The sequence below is a fragment of the Bos javanicus genome, chromosome 28 (genome assembly GCF_032452875.1).
Source record: "Bos javanicus breed banteng chromosome 28, ARS-OSU_banteng_1.0, whole genome shotgun sequence".
In the NCBI taxonomy this organism is placed as follows: domain Eukaryota; kingdom Metazoa; phylum Chordata; class Mammalia; order Artiodactyla; family Bovidae; genus Bos; species Bos javanicus.
In genome coordinates this window covers 9,539,945-9,565,599 of record NC_083895.1, presented here as the reverse complement: position 1 = coordinate 9,565,599, position 25,655 = coordinate 9,539,945, and the positions used below count along the sequence as shown (strand labels likewise).

The following is a 25,655-nucleotide window of genomic DNA, read 5'->3' as shown; positions in this document are numbered from 1 at the left end:
GCGCAGGAGCAGCGAGCAGCAGAGAGGAGATATCCGATGTCCAAGGTCAGGAGCGGTGGCCGTGGGGACATACCCCAAGTCCAAGGTAAGCAGCAGCGGCTTCGCTTTCCTGGAGCAGCCGTGAAGAGAAACACCACGTCCAAGGTAAGAGAAACCCAAGTAAGATGGTAGGCGCTGAGGGAGGGCATAAGAGGGCAGACAGACTGAAACCACAATCACAGACAATTAGCCAATCTGATTACACGGACCACAGCCTTGTGTAACTCAATGACACTAAGCCATGCCGTGTGGGGCCACCCAAGACGGACAGGTCATGGTGGACAGGTCTGACAGAATGTGGTCCACTGGAGAAGGGAATGGCAAACCACTTCAGTATTCTTGCCGTGAGAACCCAAGAACAGTATGAAAAGGCAAAAAGATAGGACACTGAAAGACGAACTCCCCAGGATGGTAGGTGCCCAATATGATACTGGAGATCAGTGGAGAAATAACTTAAGAAAGAATGAAGGGATGGAGCCAAAGCAAAAAACAACACCTGGTTGTGGATGTGACTGGTGATAGAAGCAAAGTCCAATGCTGTAGAGAGCAATATTGCATAGGAACCTGGAATGTCAGGTCCATGAATCAAGGCAAATTGGAAGTGGTCAAACAGGAGAGTGAACGTCAACATTCTAGGAATCAGTGAACTACAATGGGTGAATTTAACTCAGATGACCATTTTATCTACTACTGTGGGCAGGAATCCCTTAGAAGAAATGGAGTAGCCATCATGGTCAACAAAAGAGTGTGAAATGCAGTACTTGGATGCAATCTCAAAAACGACAGAATGATCTCTGTTCGTTTCCAAGGCAAACCATTCAATATCATGGTAATCCAAGCCTATGCCCCACCAGTAACACTGAAGAAGCTGAAGTTGGACAGTTCTATGAAGACCTACAAGACCTTTTAGAACTAACACCCAAAAAAGATGTCCTTTTCATTAGAGGGGACTGGAATGCAAAAGTAAAAAAAGCAAGTCAGGAAACACCTGGAGTAACAGGCAAATTTGGCCTTGGAATACGGAATGAAGCAGGGCAAAGACTAATTGAGGAAAGTGGGGGAAACCACCAAACCATTCAGGTATGACCTAAATCAAATCCCATATGATTATACAGTGGAAGTGAGAAATAGATTTAATGGATTAGATCTGATAGACAGAGTGCCTGATGAACTATGGAATGAGGTTTGTGATATTGTCCAGGAGACAGGGATCAAGACCATCCACAGGAAAAAGAAATGCAAAAAAGCAAAATGGCTGTCTGGGGAGGCCTTACAAATAGCTGTGAAAAGAAGAGAAGCGAAAAGCAAAGAAGAAAAAGAAAGATACAAGCATCTGAATGCAGAGTTCCAAGAACAGCAAGGAGAGATAAGAAAGCCTTCCTCAGCGATCAATACAAACAAATAGAGAAAAACAACAGAATGGGAAAGACTAGAGATCTCTTCAAGAAAATTAGAGATACCAAGGGACCATTTCATGCAAAAATGGGACCTGACAGAAGGAGAAGATATTAAGAAGAGGTGGCAAGAATACACAGAAGAACTGTACAAAAAAGATCTTCACTACCCAGATAATCACAATGGTGTGATCACTCACCTAGAGCCACACATCCTGGAATGTGAAGTCCAGTGGGCCTTAGGAAGCATCACTACAAACAAAGCTAGTGGAGGTGATGGAATTCCAGTTGAGCTATTTCAAATCCTGAAAGATGATGCTGTGAAAGTGCTGCACTCAACATGCAAGTGGCCACAGAACTGGAAAAGGTCAGTTTTCATTCCAGTCCCAAAGAAAGGCAATGCCAAAGAATGCTGAAACTACCACACAATTGCACTCATCTCACACGCTAGTAAAGTAATGCTCAAAATTCTCCAAGCCAGCCTTCAGCAATATGTGAACCGTGAACTTTCTGATGTTTAAGCTGGTTTTAGAAAAGGCAGAGGAACCAGAGATCAAATTGCCAACATTCGCTGGATCATGGGAAAAGCAAGAGAGTTCCAGAAAAGCATCTATTTCTGCTTTATTGACTATGCCAAAACCTTTGACTGTGTGGATCACAATAAACTATGGAAAATTCTGAGAGATGGGAATACCAGACCACCAGACCTGACTCTTGAAAAACCTGTATGCAGGTCAGGAAGCAACAGTTAGAACTGGACATGGAACAGACTGGTTACAAATAGGAAAAGAAGTACATCAAGGCTGTATATTGTCACCCTGCTTATTTAACTTCTATGCAGAGTACATCATGAGAAACGCTGGGCTGGAAGAAGCACAAGCTGGAATCAAGATTGCCGGGAGAAATATCAATAACCTCAGATATGCAGATGACACCACCCTTATGGCAGAAAGTGAAGAGGAACTAAAAAGCCTCTTGATGAAAGTGAAAGAGGGGAGTGAAAAGGTTGGCTTAAAGCTCAACATTCAGAAAACTACAATCAAGGCATCCGGTCCATCACTTCATGGCAAATAGATAGGGAAACAGTGGAAACAGTGACAGACTTTATTTTTCTGGGCTCCAAAATCACTGCAGATGGTGACTGCAGCCATGAAATTAAAAGATGCTTACTCCTTGGAAGGGAAGTTATGACCAACCTAGACAGCAAAAAGCAAAGATTTTACTTTTTTTTATTAAAAAGCCAAGATATTACTTTGCCAACAAAGGTTCGTGTAGTCAAGGATATGGTTTTTCCAATAGTCATGTATGGATGTGAGAGTTGGACTATAGGGAAAGCTGAGTGTTGAAGAACTGATGAACTGTGGTGTTGGAGAAGATTCTTGAGAGTCCCTTGGACTGCAAGGAGATCCAACCAGTCCATCCTAAAGGAGATCAGTCCTGGGTGATCATTGGAAGGTCTGATGTTGAAGCTGAAACTGCAATATTTTGGCCATCTGATGTGAAGAGCTGACTGATTGGAAAAGACCCTGTTGCTGGGAAAGATTGAGGGCAGGAGAAGGGGACGATAGAGGATGAGATGGTTGGATGGCATCACTGACTCAATGGACATGAGTTTGGGTGGGCTCCAGGAGTTGGTGTTGGCCAGGGAGGCCTGGCATACTGCAGCTCACTGGGTCGCGAAGAGTCAGACACAACTGAACGAGTGGACTGAACTGTATACCAATCCTTTTGAAACTCTTACAAAAGCTTGCAGAAGAAAGAATACCCCCAAATTCGTTATATTAGCCACCACCACTGATGCAAAAACCAGACAAAGATACCACACAAAAAAAGAAAATTAGAAGCCAGTATCACTGATGAACATAGATGCAAAAATCCTCAACAAAATACCAGCAAACTGAACCCAACAATGCATTAAATAGATCATACACTAGATTATTAAGTGAGATTTATTCCTGGGATGAAGGATTTTTCAATATCTGCAAAACAATCAGGGTAATACACTGCATTAACAAATTGAAGAATAAAAACCATATGATCATCTCAACAGACAGAGAAAATGCTTGTAATAAAATTCAACACTTATTCATTCATGATAAAAACTCTTCAGAAAGTGGACACAGAGGGAACTTATCTCCACATAATAAAAGTCATATATGACAAGCCCATGACTAACATCATACTCAATGGTGAAAAGCAGAAAGCCTTTCCTCTAAGATCAGGAACAAGACAAGGATATCCACTCTTTCCGCTTTTACTCAACATACTTTTGAAGTCCCAGCCACAGCAATCAGAGAAGAAAAAGTAAATAAATAAAAGGAGCCCAAATTGGAAAAGAAGTAAAACTGTAACTGTAGATGACATGTTTAGTTCAGTTGCTCAGTCGTGTCCAATTCTTACCATACATATGAAATCATAAAGATGCTACCAGAAAACTACTGAGCTAATTAATGCACTTGGTAAAGTTGCAGGATACGAAATTCATACACAGAAGGGCTTCTCTGGCAGTCCAGTGGTTACGACTCCGTGCTTCCACTGCCAGGGGCATGGGCTTAATCCCTGGTTGAGGAAGCTACGATCCTATCTGCTGTGCAGCACATCCAAAAAACACAAACAAACATACAAAGAAATCTAAATTAATACACAAAAGTCTGTTGCATTCTATACACTAGTGAAAGAGAAATTAAGGAAATAATCCCATTTATCACAACATCAAAAGAATAAAATACTTAGGAATAAAACTACTAAAGGAGGCAAAAAACCTGTACTCTAAAAACTATATGATGATGATGAAAGGAACTGAAGGTGGTGGGGGTGGGGGCGGTGGGAGAAAAAGAAAAAATTGAAGATGACACAGAAAAATATACCATGTTCTTGGAATGAAGAATCAATTCAGTTAAAATGACTATACTACCCAAGGCAATCTTCACACTCAATGCAATCGCCATCAAATTACCAATGGCATCTTTCACAGAACTAGAACAAAAATTTTTGAAATCTGTATGGAAACACAAAAGACCAGTAATAGTTAAAATGATTCTGAGAGAGAAAAACAAAGGTGGAAGAATCAGGCTCCCTGACTGTAGAAAATGCTATAGCAATTAAAAGAGTACGGATGGCACTGGCATAAAAACAGCAATAGAGAACAACAGACCCGGACAGAAAGTCCAGTAACAGACGTCTCCCTGATGGCTCAGTGGTGAAGAACCCACCTGCCAATGCAGCGTTTGATCCTCGGTCCAGGAAAACCCACATGCTGCAGTGCAACTCAGTCCATGCAACACAGCGACTGAGCCAGCACACCCCAACAACAGAGACCACACAGTGAGAAGCTTGTGCACCCCAACTGGAGAGAAGCCCATTCAGCAACAAAGATTCAGCAGAGCCAAAATAAAAAAACAGCTTTTGCAGAGCAAAAGAAATCATAAACAAAACGAAAAGACAACCCACAAAATGGGAAAAATACTTGCAAATGAGACAACTGACAAGGGATTAATCTCCAAAATATACAAACAGTTCATGTAGCTTTATGTATTAAAAAAAAAAGAGTCCAATCAAAAAATTAGCAGATCTAAATAGACATTTCTCCAAAGACACACATATGGCCAAAAAGCACATGAAAAGAGGCTCAACGTCTCTAATTATTAGAGAAATGCAAATCAACTCACAGCTATCAGCATGGCCATCAAAGAGTCTATAAACAGGGACTTCCCAGGTGGTCCCGTGGTTAAGAATGGGCCTGTCAATGCAGGTGACATGGGTTTGATCCCTGGTCTGGGAAGATCCCACATGCCGCAGAGCAACTAAGTCCATGTGCCACAACTACTAAGCCCACGTGCTGCACGGCATGAAGCCCACACCCCCTAGAGGCCATGCTCTGCAACAAGAAAAGCCACCACAATGAGGTCCATGCACGGCACCCAGAGAAAGCCCACAGGCAGCAACAAAGACTCAGCACAGCCAAAAATACATACACAAATATATATTTTTAAAGTCTACAAACAGTAAATGCTAGAGAGTGTGGAGAAAAGGGAACCTCCCAACACTGTTGTTGGGAATGTAAATTGGTACAATTATAGAGAACAGTATGGAGTTTCCTTTAAAAAACTAAAAATAAGCCTATCGTATGATCAAGCAATGCCACTCCTGGAATGTATGTGGCTGTCCTCAGTTGCATCTCACTCTTTGCGACCGTATGGACTGTAGCCCACCAGGCTCCTCTGTCCATGAGATTTCCCAAGCAAGAATACTGGAATGGGTTGTCATTTCCCCCTCCAGGGGTCTTTCCTGATCCCGGGACTGAACCTGCGTCTCCTGCGTCTCCTGCACTGGCAGGCAGATTTTTCACCACTGAGCCTCCTGGGAAGCCCATGTATATGGAAAAAACTATCATTTGAAAAGATATATGCATACAGTGTTCATAACAGCACTATTTCAGTTCAGTTGCTCAGTTGTGTCCAACTCTTTGTGACCCCGTGGACTGCAGCATTCCGGCTTCCCTGTTCATCACCAACTCTCAGAGCTTGCTATAAGTCATGGCCATTAAGCCGGTGATGCCATCCAACCACTATAGTTAAAAGACACGGAAGCAACCTAAATGACCACTGACAGAGGAATGGATAAATGAGATGTGGTACATACAGGCAACGGAGTATTCTTCAGCCATAAAAAGGATGAAACAATGCCACTTGCAGCAACATGGATGAACCTATGTATCATCAAACTAAGTGAACTAAGTCAGACGGAAATACTATATCCTATATCCTGTGTGGAATCTAAAAATAAAATGATACAAATGAACTTATTTACAAAACAAAAACAGAACTCCAGACTCTGAAAATAAACTTATGGTTACCAGAGGGGAAAGGAAGAGGGAGAGAAAAAGAAGAATCTGAAAAAGGACAGATGTATAACTGAATCAGGTGCTATACGCCTGAAACTAATACAACACTGTAAATCAACTAAACTCTTATATACAATAAAAATTTAATTAAAAAAAAGAATAATGGTAGTTGACATGGGGAAGTCTAATTCCAGTGAGCCTCTTCCACCCGTAGGTACTGATTCAGTTACCACATCTCCTACCTTGTTTAGCCACCAAGGGATCCAAAATGATGTTTGATGCCCAACAGAAACAGTGAGAACACTGGCATTTTGTGAATTAATTTTAGAAAAAAGCTTTTCAATACATATTGTTATCTTTCTAAACGTATTTGCTGTATCTTTCCTGCTATTTGTTCCAAATTGTATTAAAATAATTTAGCATGAGGTCTGAAGTATCATTCACACACTGATACTTATAAAGTAGAAAACAACATCAATAGCAAACATGCTGCACTGAGATTCAGGCGCTCCAGGTAGTAATCCTGGTTCAGGCACTTACAAGCTATGAATTCTGACACTCATTAACCTTTCTGTCACCAAGATTATAAGTAGAAGACAGTCTCTTGTAAGGAACTTAAGAGTTTAATTAGGAGAGATAACTAACAGTAAACAATTAAGACCTAGAATTAGTAATGTAAGGGTCAAATTCAGTAACTGTGAAGAAACAGGAGGGTTAAGAGTGAGACAGACTCCATGTGGAAACCATTCTGATTAAGCTGATGGAAATCTGCAGCAGAAATTGAGAACAAGCTTTCCAGGTTGTGAAACCTGATAGGGTTTCACTGATTGGAGATTCAGGATGGGAAACTACAGAAAGTGGGAATACAACACCTTTGAATAGTATGGGCAAAAAGGACCACCTACAATGTAACAACTTCTGAGTTTTAACAGCCCAATTTTAAAGAAACCCACCTGTGGTCCTTTTTAAAAAGAAATTTAATTGTTGTAAAATAAACATACCATAAAATTTATTACTTTAACCATTTTTAAGTGCACAGTTCAGTACATTATATACATTCACCCACTGCTGTGCAATCACCAAAATTTTTTTGTCTTGCAAAATTGAAAATCTATATCCATTAAACAACTCCCATAACCTCCTCTCCCCAGCTCCCACCTTCCATTTCTATTAACTTGCCTACTCTAAATATGTCAGAAAAGTCAAAGCATACAGTTATCTTTTGGTGACCAGCTTACTTCACTTAGCATAATGTCCTGCTGTCCTCTATGCACATCATACCTGATGTCAAAGACCATGTCAAAGTTCTGCTACATCCTCACAGTATTCCTTGGCCCTCACACACTGAATTGTCTCACATCATTTTAAGTAGTGCCTCCAAAAGCTTTAGGTTTCTGAAGAGGCTGCAGACACATTTTCTCTCTCAAACACCAATGACTTAAATCCACACCAAACCTACAATTTTTATGACACAGCTATACAACTACATGAAACAGAACTAATAAAATGAATGAACCAGGTTGTGCCTTTTCTCCACATACTTTCAAATACTACCAAATCTTCCCATATAACTCTTCCACAAATTCATTCCATCTGCTCCTAATAACCAGCAAACTGTTAAAATTCCCTTTCTGGTAGTCTCTACCTGCTTTCTGGGCAATATTCATTTCATAATAATATGTACCATATTTTCTAGTGGACTCTTTTGCACATTTCAGAGCAAAAACGTAAGGGAGGAAAAGTATTGTATATTTAAAAACAAAACTTTGAGTGCTAAGTATACAGTAAATATTTTATTAATGTATATGACAAATTTACTTTGTAATAAACCAAAAAGGAAAAAATAAAGACCACCAGAAAATAGTAACAACTACTAGTTTTATTGAATATTTACATCTTACAAAAATAAATACTGAGCTGATCCAGGAAGCCTGTTAAAAAACCAGTAACTTACAGGTAAAAACAATACAGTTTTGCAAAGCTTTCTGATCAGTTTCAATTATGCACAGTAAAATTAAAATTAACTACATTAATTTTAAACCACAATAAAATTAAAATTAACCACTGTAAGAACAGAAATAAAGTATATAGAATAATGTATCTTCAAACAAGAAGGAAAAAGAGAAGATAAAACCTCAATTCAAAAAAAGGCAAGGAAAGAGAAAGAAAAAGGGCAGAGAGTACAAATTATAAAATGGCAAAAAAAGGTTTTTCAACAATTATAAAGAGCCCACTAAAAGCCAGGTATTGTTTTAAGCACTAGGGATACAGCTGTAAACAAAATACAGAAAAATACCAGCTCTCATACATAAGCTTCTATGGTTGTGGGGTAAACATTGCTGAGCCAGAGAAATGAACCAATCCCACAGCGGGTCATATGGTGATATGCAGGAGGAGGATGGGTACAATAGAAATGTAAGGGAAGGCTATGCCAGGGAAGTCCTCACTGAAAAGGTAAAGTTAAAAAAAATATATGAAGGAGGTAAGGGATTAAGCCCTGTGGACATTCAGACAAAGGAATTCCAAGTGTGAATATCCTGAGGTTAGGATGTGCCTGAGGCACCCGAATAAAGGGGGAGAGGAGCTGGAGATTAGATCAGAGATATAGCAAGGGCGGGATCAGAAAGCACCTTGAGGGTCGTTCTAAACAATCTGGCTTTCAATCTGAGTGAAATGGGAAGTCCATGGAGACTTTTGTGAGAGGGAGATAATCTGATTTTTTTTTTTTAAGAAGAATCACTAGATGTGATGGAAAGGCTGAAATAAGAAAAAGCAGATTGGTTAGGTGTCTACTGCAGGAATCCAGGTGAAAGATAGCTGCAATTTCGATAAGGGGAGGTGCTAAGAAGGGCTTGGGCCTCTGGATAGATTCTGAAGGCTGAGTTCTTGGATTTGCTGCTGATAGGTTAAATGTGTGTGAGAAAGAGATGAGTCAAGGATGACTCAAAAGGTTGTGGCTTGAACAAATACCTCAGAAATGACTTTGAATATAAGTACAGTAAGGCTGCCAGTCAAAAGGCACAGACTGTCCACTTAGATTAAAAAAAAATACCCAGCAATATGCTATTTTATTATAAAAGTATACAAAAAGGTTAAAACTAAAAAAGATGAAAAAAGCTGAGACAAATAACAAACAACAGTCCTCATGGCTATATTAACGCGAGACAAGAGAAGTCTGTACTCTTAATCTGTCTACTCTTTCTGTAACAGTTTGGCATTTGTGAGTCCTGTTTTCACAACGGGACTGTAGTTTCTTTAGGAACAGGGATACCACACCCTCATCTGGATCCATCCACAACCTAGAACAGTCCTCTTGTCAGCAGTGAACAGTAGGTAAAACTTGTAAATACGTTCTCCACCCACTTAACATTAGTTCTCCTACATCATAAATGTTAAAGCATTTAAAAGGTCAGAGTTGGTTCTCTAACCTGACACCAAGTCGTGGGTCGCCTGTACCATTTTCGCCTGTACCATTTTCACCTATTTCCAAGTGACAAGTCAACAGGCTTTTCCGTGAAGTGCAATGCAGTGTGCCCCGCTCGCCCGCAGCCAGGCCCGAGACCCCGCCCGCCCCCGCAAATGCAAGGGGATTCGGTCAAAGACTTAAGTGCAGATGGATTCGGTCAAAGCCTCAAGCAGCAGACCACGCCCGGCAATCTTGGAAGTTTCTAAGAAAGGGGAAAAAGACCGAGAGCCCTGCACGGTTGCACGGGTCACGAGCCAGCTAGCATTGCATGCTTCCTCCGCTACCCAGACTCACCCCAAGCTCACCTGCCTGCAGCCAGCCAGGGTGATCTGAGCGACAGCCCCTGGCACGCGCTTTGCCCCGAGGCAGCTTCCGGCTCTGGTCGGAAGTGCTCCTTTAGGAAGACAGGAAGTCCCGCCCCCGGGGACGGGAGCTGCGGCAGCTGAATCTCAGTGCTGAAAATCAGCTCAAGAGTCTGGGTAGCCGGAGGTGTGGTCAGCCCGCCCAAAGCCAGCCAAACACTCGGCCCCTGGGCTGACCCCGCGATGCCCCCTAAACTTGGGATAACGGAAAGAAGGATCGCGCTCTTTCCAGTTTACTAGTTATCACGGAAGCGAGTTACAAGTCCCGTATGAGATTCAGTTCCATGTTCGTGGGGAATTTACCATATAGGAAGTCTGAGGTGGTCATAGAAAAGAAAATAGTGTTGATGCCTCAAACGCTAGGGGAAAAAAATTTAACGGGCTGAATCGTAAGGCAGAATGAAAGTAAACGCAGTAATAGAAAAAGGAAATTCCATAGACATGTTAATTTCTAACAGTTTTCTCATATCTCAAGAGTTGTGAAGATCAAATGCTGCTGCTGCTGCTAAGTCTCTTCAGTCGTGTCCGACTCTGTGCGACCCCATGGACCGCAGCCCACCAGGCTCCTCCAGCCATGGGATTTTCCAGGCAAGAGTACTGGAGTGTGGTGCCATTGCCTGCTCCGGAAGATCAAATGAGATGACGGATAAATAAAAGTTTCCCCGTCGCGGAGTCTGGTACATGATTAAAGCGTATCATGTCCATAGTATAGTTATTGCTTTTAAAAGGCCTTTATTCCAACCAAAGAGAAACTGAATAACACTTCAGGGGGCTAGCCTTCAAGCTGAATGTCAAAATTAAACAGAATTTCAACACATAGAGATGCCCCTTATGAAGCTGTAAAAACTGCTTTTGTTGATTAATGAAAGGACATAGGCTAAGAAACCATGTTCCAAAAACAAACTTCCAGAAGCTTTGTTGTGTGAAATCATATCAGTAATCATGGAATATCGTATATCTGCCTGGCAGAGCTGAGTCCTGGGGATCATTCTGACACTTTGCCAACCCAGGCATACTGCTTCAAATAAGGTATTTTCAAATGTAACATTCCACATTTAACTTTATATTAATAGTTTTTGAGAACACATGACCCTGGAGTCAACTTCATAGCTCAAGCCTGAGCTTAATTCTTATCTACACTCCACCAAATTCTATGCTATGTCCGCTTTTTCCTGTCCCCCCCCTTTTTTTTGAGTTAAACTCCTCCAATTCCTCTGGTGTGTGGTTTTCCTTATTTCAGCAACTTAATAAATTTTGTTAGACTACAGGTTTGACACAGATGGCTTTATCAGATAGGCTTTATCACTGTTTATTTTGATTAAGCCTCCTGCACTCATGAAGGTTGGAGGATACCTGCTGCTGCTGCTGCTAAGTCGCTTCAGTCGTGTCCGACTCTGTGCGACCCCATAGACGGCAGCCCACCAGGCTCCCCCGTCCCTGGGATTCTCCAGGCAAGAATACTGGAGTGGGTTGCCATTTCCTTCTCCAATGCATGAAGGTGAAAAGTGAAACTGAAGTCGCTCAGTCCTGTCCGACTCTGATCGACCCCATGGACTGCAGCCTACAGGGCTCCTCCGTCCATGGGATTTTCCAGGCAAGAGTACTGGAGTAGGGTGCCATCGCCTTCTCCATGGAGGATACCACTGATCCCAATTTAGACAAAAACTGAAGCAGAATAAAGATAAGTTATTTACTGGCATTCATCTGTGTCCTGAGAAGAGCTGTGCCCTTTTTTTAAGTTATCTTTTGGTAGAGAATGACCACAGTTTTTGAAAATTATTGGCATCCACCAAATTCAAACCAGCCCCATGGATACAGAAGCATGCATATTCCCTTTCTTTGTAAAATATTTCCTGTCTCCACTGAGTTGTGACAACAGTTCCCTGGTTTTGCCTAGAATGAAAGAATGACACTTCTCTGCCTTCAGTCCCTTTCTCTAGACAGTGATCCTGTACACTTCTCCCTCAACCATGTTGTCTTTTTGAAATGTTTTCTCTGCTAAATTTTCCCCTGAAAGAGATCTCTACATTCTGTCTCTCATTCCTCACCCTCCTCTCACTTTAATCCTTTTTAGCCTGCACTTCTGGCTTCTCTTTTCCCTCCAGTTCTTCCACAGTTATCTTTCAAATATCAACACTAACTTCAGGTCATCAAGGTGATTTTTTAGTCCTCATATCCCTTGATTTCTCAATAGAACAGGTTGATAGGGTTACTTACCCACCTTTGCTGTAAAAATCATATTTAAAGCACTGTATCAAAAGAACACAAACTTATAAATGCAATTCATTTTGAGTATCATCATTCATGCATCAAGTCAGTAAGTGCCAGTTCTGCACCAAACACTATTTTTAGACACTAGAGGTCTAGCAGAGAAAAAGAGATGCAATGTTCCAGTCCTGGAAAAAAATGTATGTCTTAATGGTATGAGGCAGATGGCACATAAATAAAAAAAAAATAAGATAATTTCAGATTGTGTGAGGTGCAATTAAAAAAAAATAGATGGTTCAGTGATAATGTTAGCAACTGAAAGTAGGAAAGTAAGGGGAGGATAACTTTCAAGGTGACATTTGAACTGACAACTGCAAGATAAGAAGGATCGAACAAGGTAAAAAAAAGAAAAAATAAACTGGAAGAAGATCCTTCTAGTTCTACAGGATAACAGAAGGGGGAGGCAGGGTTGAGGGAGGGTTAAGAGGGTCATTCATGGGGAATTTCCCTGTGGTCAATGGTTAGGACTCGGTGCTTTCACTGCCGGGGCCTGGGTTACATCTCGTGATGGAGAACTAAGATCTTGCAAGCTGCAGGGCCAAAAAAAAAAAAAAAGGGAGTCAGTTATGAGCTGTTGTAGTCATTTCATCTAGGGCACAAAAGGAAATGGTGGCTTAAGCCAGAAAAGTTGAAGCAGACTGGAAGACTGTCGAGTCACAGCTACCATATAATATGAGAAGACAGAACTATTCACTAGATTTCACAAAATAAATGTCAGTGTCATTATCAAGAGCAATTTTGGTAGAGTAGTGGCGTCAGAAGCCAGACTTTAGTGGAAAGGAGGTTGAGGGAGCACAGTTCAAAGAAGAGACCTTCTAATTGCCTACTGATCGAACATTTTTCAGTTAATGTCCTATTGGGTATCTCTACTGCATTATATCAATACTTTAATGGTTCACTTCTTGAAACCACATAGTTTCTTTCCAGTGGTTATTTTTTCCTTTTTCTTTTGTTGATGTTGTTGCCGTTGTTGACAGGGAGTGAAGTCACTTTGGAAATCTGATGACAGCTATCCACATATGTGCAAACTTTGTATATAATTTCACTGAGTTAATTAATCCTTTGAAGATTGTTAATGGGCCCCAGAGAACCATCGAGTGCAGATTAAGAATGTCAACTAGCTGTTCTCTTCTTCCTTCATGGTTGCCTCATTCCATTAACTGCTCCCTCCTTGATAACTGCCCTTATGGTACATACTCTCTCAGTGACTACATCTACTTTCTTGATTTTTTTTTAATTGGGACCATGATACCTATTTTACTTTAAAAAAAATTACTGAACTCAAGTTGATTTACAATGTTAATTTCTGTGTACAACAATATATATATATACATTCTTTTCCATATTCTTTTCCATTACGGTTCATCACAGGATATTAACCATAGTTCCCTGTGCTATACAGTAGGACTTTGTTGTTTATCAATTCTACATATAATAGTTTGTATCTGCTAATCCCAAACTCCCGATCCAGCCTCTACCAGCTTCCCTTCTCCTTGGCAACCACAAGTCTGTTCAGTCTGTGAATCTGTTTCTATGCTGTGGACAAGTTCATCTGTGTCATTTTAGATTCCACATATGTGATATCATACAGAATTTATCTTTCTCTTTCTGACTTACTTCACTTAGTATGATAATGTATAGACCCATCCATGTTGCTGTAAATACATGGTCCATTCTTTTTTATGACTGAGTAGTGTTCCATTGTATATATACACCACATTTTCTATACCCATTCATCTGTTGATTCACACTTAGGTTGCTTCCGTATCTTGGCTATTGAAAACAGTGCTACTATGAACACTGGGTGAATGTATCTTTTTTTCTTTCATTCTTGGCCATGCCACAAGCCTTGTGGGATATTAGTTACCTGACCAGGGGTTGAACCCTGCTACCACAGTGAAAGTGCCAAGTCCTAATCACTGCATGCCAGGAAATTCCCAACATTTAGTTTTTGAGGAACCTCTGTACTGTTTTGCATATTGGCTACACCAGTTTACAATCCCACTAAGTCAAATCCCTTATGATTATACAGTGGAAGTGAGAAATAGATTTAAGGGCCTAGATCTAATAGATAGAGTGCCTGATGAACTATGGAATGAGGTTCGTGACATTGTACAGGAGACAGGGAGCAAGACCATCCCCATGGAAAAGAACTGCAAAAAAGCAAAATGGCTGTCTGAGGAGGCCTTACAAATAGCTGTGAAAAGAAGAGAAGCGAAAAGCAAAGGAGAAAAGGAAAGATATAAACATCTGACTGCAGAGTTCCAAAGAATAGCAAGAAGAGATAAGAAAGCCTTCTTCAGCGATCAATGCAAAGAAATAGAGGAAAACAACAGAATGGGAAAGACTAGAGATCTCTTCAAGAAAATTGGAGATACCAAGGGAACATTTCATGCAAAGATGGGCTCAATAAAGGACAGAAGTGTTATGGACCTAAGAGAAGCAGAAGATATTAAGAAGAGGTGGCAAGAATACACAGAACTGTACAAAAAAGATCTTCACGACCCAGATATTCACGATGGGGTGATCACTCATCTAGAGCCACACATCCTGGAATGTGAAGTCAAGTGGGCCTTAGAAAGAATCACTATGAACAAAGCTAGTGGAGGTGATGGAATTCCAGTTGAGCTATTTCAAATCCTGGAAGATGATGCTGTGAAAGTGCTGCACACAATATGCCAGCACATTTGGAAAACTCAGCAGTGGCCACAGGACTGGAAAAGGTCAGTTTTCATTCCAATCCCAAAGAAAAGCAATGCCAAAGAATGCTCAAACTACCACACAATTGCACTCATCTCACACGCTAGTAAAGTAATGCTCAAAATTCTCCAAGCCAGGCTTCAGCAATATGTGAACTGTGAACTTACTGATGTTCAAGCTGGTTTTAGAAAAGGCAGAGGAACCACAGATCAAATTGCCAACATCCACTGGATCATGGGAAAAGCAAGAGAGTTCCAGAAAAACATCTATTTCTGCTTTATTGACTATGCCAAAGCCTTTGACTGTGTGGATCATAATAAGCTGTGGAAAATTCTGAAAGAGATGGGAATACCAGACCACCTGATCTGCCTCTTGAGAAATTTGTATGCAGGTCAGGAAGCAACAGTTAGAACTGGACATGGAAAAACAGCCTGGTTCCAAATAGGAAAAGGAGTAAGTCAAGGCTGTATATTGTCACCCTGCTTATTTAACTTACACACAGAGTACATCATGAGAAACGCTGGACTGGAAGAAACACAAGCTGGAATCAAGATTGCTGGGAGAAATATCAATAACCTCAGATATGCAGATGACACCACTCTTATGGCAGAAAGTGAAGAGGAACTCAAAAGCCTCTTGATGAAAGTGAAAGCGGACAGTGAAAAAGTTGGCTTAAAGCTCAACATCCAGAAAACTAAGATCATGGCATCCGGTCCCATCACTTCATGGGAAATAGATGGGGAAACAGTGCAAACAGTGTCAGACCTTATTTTGTTGGGCTCCAAAATCACTGCAGATGGTGACTGCAGCCATGAAATTAAAAGACGCTTACTCCTTGGAAGGAAAGTTATGACCAACCTAGATAGCATATTCAAAAGCAGAGACATTACTTTGCCAACAAAGGTCTGTCTAGTCAAGGCTATGGTTTTTCCTATGGTTATGTATGGATGTGAGAGTTGGACTGTGAAGAAGGCTGAGTGCCGAAGAATTGATGCTTTTGAAGTGTGGTGTTGGAGAAGACTCTTGAGAGTCCCTTGGACTGCAGGGAGATCCAACCAGTCCATTCTGAAGGAGATCAGCCCTGGGATTTCTTTGGAAGGAATGATGCTAAAGCTGAAACTCCAGTACTTTGGCCACCTCATGCGAAGAGTTGACTCATTGGAAAAGACTCTGATGCTGGGAGGGATTGGGGGCAAGAGGAGAAGGGGACGACAGAGGATGAGATGGCTGGATAGCATCACTGACTCAATGGACGTGAGTCTGAGTGAACTCCAGGAGTTGGTGATGGACAGGGAGGCCTGGCATGCTGTGATTCATGGGGTCGCCAGGAGTCGGACACGACTGAGCAACTGATCTGATCTGAAGAGCAGATGAGTTCCCCTTTCTCCATGGCTTCTCTGCTGCTGCTGCTGCTAAGTCGCTTCAGTTGTGTCGGACTCTGTGCGACCCCATAGACGGCAGCCCACCAGGCTCCGCCGTCCCTGGGATTCTCCAGGCAAGAACACTGGAGTGGGTTGCCATTTCCTTCTCCAATGCATGAAAGTGAAAAGTGAAAGTGAAGTCACTCAGTTCTGTCCAACTCTGAGCGACCTCATGGACTGCAGCCTACCAGGCTCCTCCGTTCACGGGATTTTCCAGGCAGAAGTACTGGAGTGGGGTACCATTGCCTTCTCCACCAAAGCTTCTCTAGCATCTATTATTTGGAGATTTTAATGATGGCCATTCTGCCCAGAGTGAGGTACCTCACTGTAGTGTTGATTTGCGTTTCCCTAATAATCAGCGATGTTTCATGTACCTGCTGGCTATCTATACGCAATGACACCTACTTTAGTACAGAAGCCCCTTGGAGTTGTGGGGTAACTTAAGAGAAAATCAAGATCAGTTCAACCCACTCAATAGCCATAGATTTATTTGACTTCACAGTATCTAACTGAACACCATAAGAATTGAGGCTGTAAGTAATTGCTCATAAGGACATCCTGGAAAATATTTTTATAAGAAAAATGAAATAAAAGGCTAGTACTTTTGCTGTAACATTTTACAATCTTCTTCCACATCTGTCTTCCTCACAGCTCTATCACAAGGAGTCAGATTTCCACTGGGAACTTCACAGTGGCAGATGTTTACCATGCAAAGTTCCGTCCAGCCTTCTTCCTTCCTTCCTTCCTTTGGTACCTTCTAATATGCAGCTTCTCATCCTAGCAAGTAGTTGTGAAGGTTAATTTTATATGTCCTCTTGGCTAGGCCATTGTACTCAGATATTTCTTCTAACACCAGTCTCCATGTTGCTGTGAAGGTATGTTTTAGATGAGATCAACTGTTAAATCAGTACACTCTGAGTCAAGATTGCCCTCCATAACGTGGTGAGCCTCACCCAATCAGTTGAAGAACTTATGTGATGAAGACTAAGCTCCCTCATGTGTGCACGCTAAGCTGCCTCAGTCATTTCTGACTCTTTGCAACAGTATAGAGGTAGCCCACCAGGCTCCTCTACTATGGTATTCTCCAGGCAAGAATACTGGTGTGGGCTTCCATGTCCTCCTCCAGGGGATCTTCCCGACCCAGGGATCGAACCCATGTCTCCTATGTCTTCTGCCTTGGCAGGTGGGTTCTTTACCACTAGTGCTACCTGGGAAGCGCCCTCAAAGAAGAGAGAATTGTTTCCCCTGAAACACATGGCCATGCAACATGGGGAAAATATCAGGGCTCTTTTCATAAGGAAGAATTGAGTAATGACTTCAATAGATAAACAACATCTTCCATAGATTCATTATCTTCTCAGATCTCTCCAATGATATTACTTACAGATTATGGTTTGTCTTATTTTGTTTTAAGGTGTTTTCTGTTCCCTTAATTGTTCCTGTTTCCTCTAAATTAAGTTTTCTGTATCTATCTTGTTTTTGCTTGGTTTTTTTTTTTTTTGCTGCAGACTGCAGTATATGGGATCTTAATTCCCCACCTAGGTATTGAACCTGCATACCCTGCATTGCAAGGCAGATTCTTAACTACTGGACCACCAGAAAAGTCCCTTTCTTTTTTTTTACCTTGGTCTTTCTCTGTCATACTGCAGGTGTTCTATAAATATGTAGGCCTTTCTGGTTGTCCATTTATGTTTTAGACAGAATGAGGCAGGAGAAATGCTAAACATGAACTAATGGGAGCTCAGCTTACGCAGGCAGGGCTGGCTGGCTGACTAGTTAAGTTTCAATGTCACGAAGGTGGGAAGGGAGCAGCCATCCATCATGCTCCAGGAAGGCTACCAAATGCCAGGACAGAAGAATGTAGCTCTTTGGCACCAATACCTTCCTTATTTACTCAAATTATTCTTATAAACTTAACTTGTAGTTCTCTAAAAAGATAAACATCTGGTAGTGATGATGTAGTTTGCCCACTGGAGTATAACAAAGAGGTAGTATAGGGGGATATACCCTTCAATTTATAGACTATCAATTAATTTGTTTTCGCCCACATTTATCACTCCAGCAAGTATAGAGTTGTTCTAGTTAGTTTCCTACTACCACAATCTTAGTAGCTTAAAACAACATCTATTTATTATATAGAGTTCTGTAAAAGCCCATCACTTCTCAAGGTCTCAGCAGGGCTATGTTCCCTTCTGGAGACTCCAGTGGAGAATCTGTTTCCTTGCCATTCGTTTCTAGGAGTTGCCTGCATTCTGTGGCTTGTGGTCCCCTTCTTCCATATTCAAAGTCAGAAATGATGGGTTCAGTCCTTCTTATCACACCACTCTGTCTTTGGTTCCAACCTATTACCTCATTCTATGACTCTCCTCTTCTTCCTCCTTCTTCCACTTTGAAGAAACTTGTAGTTACTGATGGGTCCACCTGAATAATTCATGATAATCTTCCTATTTTGAGATCATCACTTAGCAACAATAATTTCTCTCCAAACTTATTTCTCCTTTGCCATATAACCTAATATATTCATCAGTTCTGGGGGTGAGGATGTGAACATCACTGGCGGGAGGGCCCCTTATTCTGCCAAGCACTTCTGGTTCTCCTGAGCCTGCTGGGTCCACAACCCCTTCTCAAAAAAGCCTTAGCTCGGACCATATCCCCATGGCTTTCATATAGCAGTATTTCTGCTTTCTATATTCCAGATTTTTTTTTTTGAAATTTCTCATCCATTAACAAAGTCCTTCCATTCTCAATGTTATTTTGATATTTTAGTCTTTATATTATCTTCCTTTCCTTTCAGTATTCTCCCAAGAGGGAGAAAAGATAACCACATACTCAGTCCAGCATCTTGAAAAGGATGATTGTTCTTTTGGCACTTTCTTCTTGCTGGAAGAAAATTTAGTCTCAGTCAGTGTTGGCACCTCCTTACCTCTCAATAGTTAGAGCAACTTCTAGGAGATTTAAGAGGTGCCTGAGGGCATCATAGACACCACTGGCAGGTTTATTGTTGAAGCCCATAATGATCCCTCAAAGCCTGGCACCTTCTGCTGCCCTGTCACAGGAAGAGAGGGGGAATGTTATTATCTAGTTCATCTTCTGTGAAGTATTACTTAACTACTTGAGTACCATCAACAACCATGGGAACTTCTGGCTTTTTGTTCCCTTCCCAGGAATCTCTCCTCTCTCCTCTGTTCTGTTTGCCCTTAAAAGTCTCTGCTCCTTTTCTTTGTGTCTCCCTCCAGTACACCTAGCCTGATCTCTTTAACAGGCTCAGGTTGTAGAAAAATTAATTCAGAAAGGGAAGTGTCTTATAAGAGACTTCTTTTAGCTTTATCACCATAATATTTTCCTGAGGCAAGAAACCACAAAATGGCTTGAGTACCTTTCTACAACTAAAGATGAAAAAATAGAGGGAAATGGTGGTCCAGTGGTTAAGGCTCCATGATTCTTCCATTGCAGGGGGCACAGATTTGATCCCTGGTCAGGGAACTAAGATCCCACATTCCACACAACAAGGCCAAAAAAAAAAAAAAAATAGAGGGAAGAAAAAAAATCTTGAAAATTAGTTTGCTACTATATACTTAACAGTATACAGTTGGTTTTGCCACATTAAATCACTGAACTGTGATTTAATCAATTCACTATTGTTATTTGGTCGCTAAGTCATGTCTGACTCTTCACCATCCCATGGGCTGCAGCACGCTAGGCTTCCCTGTCCCTCACCCATCTCCTTGAGTTTGGCCAAGTTCATGTCCATTCAATTGATGATGCCATCCAACCATCTCATCCTCTGTTGCCCTCTTCTCTTTCTGCCTTCAATCTTTCACAGCATCAGGGTCTTTTCCAATAAATCAACTGTTCACATCAGTTGTAAAAGCCAAAGCACTGGAGCTTCAGCTTTATCATCAGCCCTTCTAAAGAGGATGCAGGGTTGATTTCCTTCAAGACTGACTGGTTTGGTCTCCCTGCTTTCCAAGAGACTCTCAAAAGTCTTCTCCAGAACCACAGTTCAGCATTCTGGCTTCTTTCTTGTCCATCTCACACATCTGCATATGACTACTGGAAAGACCATAGCCCTGACTATATGGACTTTTGTTGGCAAAGGGATGTCTTTGCTTTTTAGCACACTGTCTAGGTTTGTTATAGCTTTCCTGCCAAAAAGCAATCATCTTCTAATCTCATGGCTGCAGTCACCATTGACAGTGATTTTGGAGCCCAAAAAGAGGAAATCTGTTACTGCTTCCAGCTTTTCTCCTTCTATTTGCCATGAAGTGATGGGACCAGATGATATGATGCTAGTTTTTTTAAGATTGAGTTTCAAACTGGTTTTTTCACTCTCCTCCTTCACCCTCATCAAGAGGCTCTTTAGTTCCTCTTCGCTTTCTGCCATTAGAGTGATATCATCAGCATATCTGAGGTTGTTGATATTTCTCCCAGCAACCTTGATTCGAGCTTGTAACTCATCCAGCCCGGCCTTTCACATGATGTGCTGTGTGTGTAAATAAACAGGGAAACAACGAACAGCCTTGTTGTACTCCTTTCTCAATCCTGAACCAGTCAGTTGTTTCATACAGGGTTCTAACTCTTGCTTCTTGACCCGCATACAGGTTTCTTGGGAGACAGTTCAGATGGTCTGGTATTCCCATCTCTGTAAGAGTTATCCACAGTTTGTTATGATCCACAAAGTCAAAGGCTTTAGTGTAGTCAATGAAACAGAAGTAGATGTTTTTCTGGCATTCCCTTGCTTTCTCTATGATCCAGAAAATGTTGGCCATTTGATCTCTGGTTCCTCTGCCTTTTCTAAACTCAGCTTGAACATCTGAAAGTTGTCAGTTCATATAGTGCTGAAGCATAACTTGGAGGATTTTGAGCATAACTTTACTAGCATGGGAGATGAGTGCAACTGTCCAGAGGTTTGAACGTTCTTTCGTACTGCCCTTCTTGGGAACTGGAATGAGGATTGACCTCTTCTAGTCCTGTGGAACAAATGTACCATATGACTCAGCTGAGTATTTAACTTTCTTAGTTGGCTTGGGTTGCTGTAATAAAATACACAGATTGAGTGGATTCTACAACAGATATTTTTTTTTCTCACAGCATTTTTTTTCCCCCTCTGGAATCTGAAATTCCAGAAAAACATCTATTTCTGTTTCATTGACTATGCTAAAGTCTTTTATTGTGTGGATCATAACTGTGGATAACTCTTAGAGAGATGGGAATACCAGGTGATCTGGTTCCTGGTGAGGGCTCTCTTTCTGGTTTGTGGTGGCTGTCTTCTTTCTGTGTCCTCACATGGTATAAAGATAGAACAGGGCTCTCTTGAGTGTCTTCTTGTAAGAAAATTAATTCTGTTGGATCAGGTCCCCACCCTTATGACCTCATTTAGCCTTAATTACTTACATGAAGATCCTATCTCCAAATACAGAAATACTGAAGGTTGAGGCTTAAACATATAAATCTGGGGGGGACACAAACTTTCAGTCCATAATATTACCCAAGAGAAATGAAAATATATATCCACAGAAAAACTTGTACACAAATGTTCATAGCAGCATTATTTATAAAAACCAAAAAGTAAAAATAACTCAAAGGTCCACCAACTGATGAAGAGATAAAACAAAATATGGTATTTTCATACAATAAGCTAATTCAGACTTAAAAATGATTGAGGCTGTGATATAGTATGTATGAATCTTGAAAATATTATGCTAAGTGAAAGAAGCCAGTCACAAAAGGCGATATAGTGTATGATGCCATTTATATGAAACATTCAGAACAGGCAACTCTATAGACACATAAAGAATCTGCCCACAATGTGGGAGACCTGGGTTCAGTTCCTAGGTTGGGAAGATCTCCTGGAGGAGGGCATGCAACCCACTCCAGTACTCTTGCCTGGAGAATCCCTATGGACAGAGGAGCCTGGCGGGCTACATGATGGACACTACACAACGACTAAGCACAGCACAGAATGGGCGTGAGGGATGGAGACAGGGAAATGGGGAGTGAATGCTAATTGTGATGGAGGTTTCTTTTAGGGGAAGCAAAAATGTTATAAAATTAGATTGTAGTGATGGTTGCTTAACCTAATGAATATACTAAAACCCACTGAATTGCATACTTTAAAAAATTTGTGATGTGTGAATCAATACAGCTGTTTCCAAAAAACAGGCATAGCAGTGCCCAGGGACCAGTGCTGACCCCCTTCTTTTCCTTACTCGCACACTATCCCTCGGTGCTGAGCTCACTCGATCCTATGACTTCATGTCAATGGCTCACAAAGCCAGCTTCCAGCCTTTCTTGATCTCCCCTCTGAACCCTATCTAAGTATGTGCCTGCAGATACCTTCTTGACATCTCTCTAGGATATCTCATAGCCATCTCTAACTCCCCTCTAAAAGTTGTTTCTCCCCTGCCTTTTTAAATCTAATTTATGATATCACTATTTAATATCTTAAAAAAATTTAGCAGTCATCCTTGATTCCTCCTTTTATTAACTCTGTTTTGTATCCACCAGTGATTCCTATCAGCTCCACTTTCAAAATAGTCCCCAGCTGAACTTCTTCATACCGTGTCCTGTGCTATCATCCTTATTTCAGCTACAATCAGCTCTCGTGGGATATTCTAACATCCTCCTCATAGGTCTCTTCACCTCTTCTCTTTCCCCTCTATAAACCCATCCTCTACTCAGATGCCAGAACAATCTTTTATAAAGGTAAATTAAATCCAGTTACTCCCTTTCTTGAAACCTTCCACTGGCTTCCCAATTGTACTTAAAGCCCCAAATCCTTACTCAAGCGCTTTCCTACCTTAAGATCTTTGGATTCCTTTTGTTTCGATTGCTCTTCACCAGGATTGTGGTATAGTTTTTTTTTTTTTTAATCACTCAGAGCTTAACTACATGTGCTTCCTCAGAGAGGTCATCCTTGAACACTTAATGTTAAGTAGCCACCCTTGAAAAATTATCTGCTTAGGACTTTCCGATATTTCTTGCTTATTGCTTTTATGACTTTAAAAATGTTCAATATTTGAATATATAATACAGTCCCAAGCTTCAAAAGTCAAAAGCAGTCAATAGATGTACAGTGAAAAGTCACTCTCGCTACTCTTTCAGTCTCTGTCCCTCAGTTCCTACCCTAGAGATAATCTATGCAAATACTTTTCTTTTATTCCATTCTTTTTCACACAATTGGTAACTTACTATAGTCTCTTAAACAACCTTGTGTTTTCTCTTCTCTTCCTATACCTTGGAAAGTTAGGTTGTTCAGTCATGTCCAATTCTTTGCGACCCCATGGACTGTAGCCCTCAGGCAAGAATACTGGAGTGGGTTGCCATTTCCTTCTCCAGGGCATCTTCCCGACCCAGGGATGGAACCTAGGTCTGCTGCGTTGCAGGCAGATTCTTTACCATTGGAGCCACCGGGAAACCCCCATAAGCTGGAGATCTAATTTAACAAAGGGGATATATTAGGAAGATACTGGATAGCTCACAGTGTAACAGGAGGGTTGGAGCACAGGTTCAGGTTTAGGACAAAGAACCAAGATAGAACTGGAACAAGAAAGAACAAGAACTGGAAAAGAACCAAAACAGCAGGTACTATTTACTTGCTTGGTCAGATTCCTAGCAGGTGAATGAACTCCAGCAGTTTTCTCCACTCAAGAACGGACACAGAATCCAGCTGGTTAAGATTAGGTCATGTTCAATTCAGTTCACTCAGTCATGCCTGACTCTTTGCGACCCTATGGACTGTAGCATACCAGGCTTCCCTGTCCATCACCAACTCCTGGAGCTTGCTCAAACTCATGTCCATCAAGTCGGTGATGCCATCCAACCATCTCATCCTCTGTTGTCCCCTTCTCCTGCCTGCAATCTTTCCTAGCATCAGGGTCTTTTCCAATGAGTAAGTTCTTCGACTTAGGTGGCCAAAGTATTGGAGTTTTGACTTTAGCATCAGTCCGTCCAATGAATACTAAGGACAGATTTCCTTTACGATTGACTGGTTTGATCTCAATCAAATGGTCATGTATCACCTTTCAACTATAGCCAGGCAGTGAGTGGAAGGAGACAGCAACCTCCTAGGATCCTTTGGCTTCCATATTCGAAGGCAGGGTACCTTGGCTGTAAACAGCTGGCAAGACATAATTCACCAAAAGGAAACAGGAGTATGATCAGGTAGAATTAGGATAGGAGAATGGCTAATTAACAACAAAAGTATCTCTGGTAGGAGCTTATGATTTTACATACATAACAGTGTAACACGCTTCCCTGGTGACTCAGTGGTCCTAAGTCTAATCCTGCCCACAATACAGGATATGGGTCCAGTCCCTGGGTTGCGAAGATCACCTGGAGGAGAAAATGGCAACCCACTCCAGTATTCTGGCCAGGGCAATCCCAAGGACAGAGAAGCCTGTCAGGCTAGAGTCCGTGGGGTCATAGTCAGACATGTTTGAGCACAAAATAGTGTTAACAAAATAACCTAGGTCGAAAGCAGAGGCCCAGGATAATTTTCCTTTAAAGGAGATGGTACAGTATTCAAGTTGGAGAAACACTGTTACATATCCCTTTTAAAGAAATGTTTTCCTGCTGCCCCACAGAGGAGTCAGCACCTCACTTACTATAGGAGAGCAATGGGTCTGCTGAGAGTAACAAAAAGACTTTATTGGGTCAGTCATTCACGGTTTAGTGGCTATTTATTAACTTAATTAGTGACCATGTTTAAGCTTTGCTTTGGAGGATCTCTACCAAGTACTTCACTAAGGCCATCCTCTGACTCATTTTTTACCTGAATGGTGGGACTGGCTTGTTTCATCTATTTGCATTGTTAATTACTATAAAGACATTTTGATTTGGAACAAAAATCTCCAGTTAGGCTTTAGAGATAGAGCAGGTTTAATGGGTGGCAGGGGGACATTTCAGAAACAAGTATATAAGCATGAAGGTGGGAATGTGTTTAATAGGCAAGAATGAACAGTCAGGCTTAACTGAAGTGAAGGGATGGTGGGAGATAAGATGAGAAACAGATTATTGGGAGCTTTGACTGTCAAAGTAAAGTGTTTATCCTATAAGGAAATGATTTATGAATGGAGGCACAAAATGAAAGCAAATTAAGATTACTTTGGCAGTTGTGTGCAACATGGACTAAAAGGAGGGCATTCCAGTAAAACAAGCTGG

General features: G+C 41.3%; 1 protein-coding gene across 2 annotated transcripts in view; it reads right to left on the bottom strand.

The window, feature by feature from the left end:
- TBCE (tubulin folding cofactor E) overlaps positions 1-10,156 on the bottom strand; it is an 89,373-nt gene extending 79,217 nt beyond the window's left edge. The window contains exon 1 of one of the 2 annotated variants that reach the window (XM_061404871.1): positions 10,048-10,156. The gene's annotated coding sequence lies outside the window, so the exon portion shown is untranslated. Of the gene's footprint in view, positions 1-10,036 lie in introns of both variants that reach the window. The other variant, XM_061404873.1, reaches the window with a different exon arrangement.
- Positions 10,157-25,655: the final 15,499 nt, after the last annotated feature.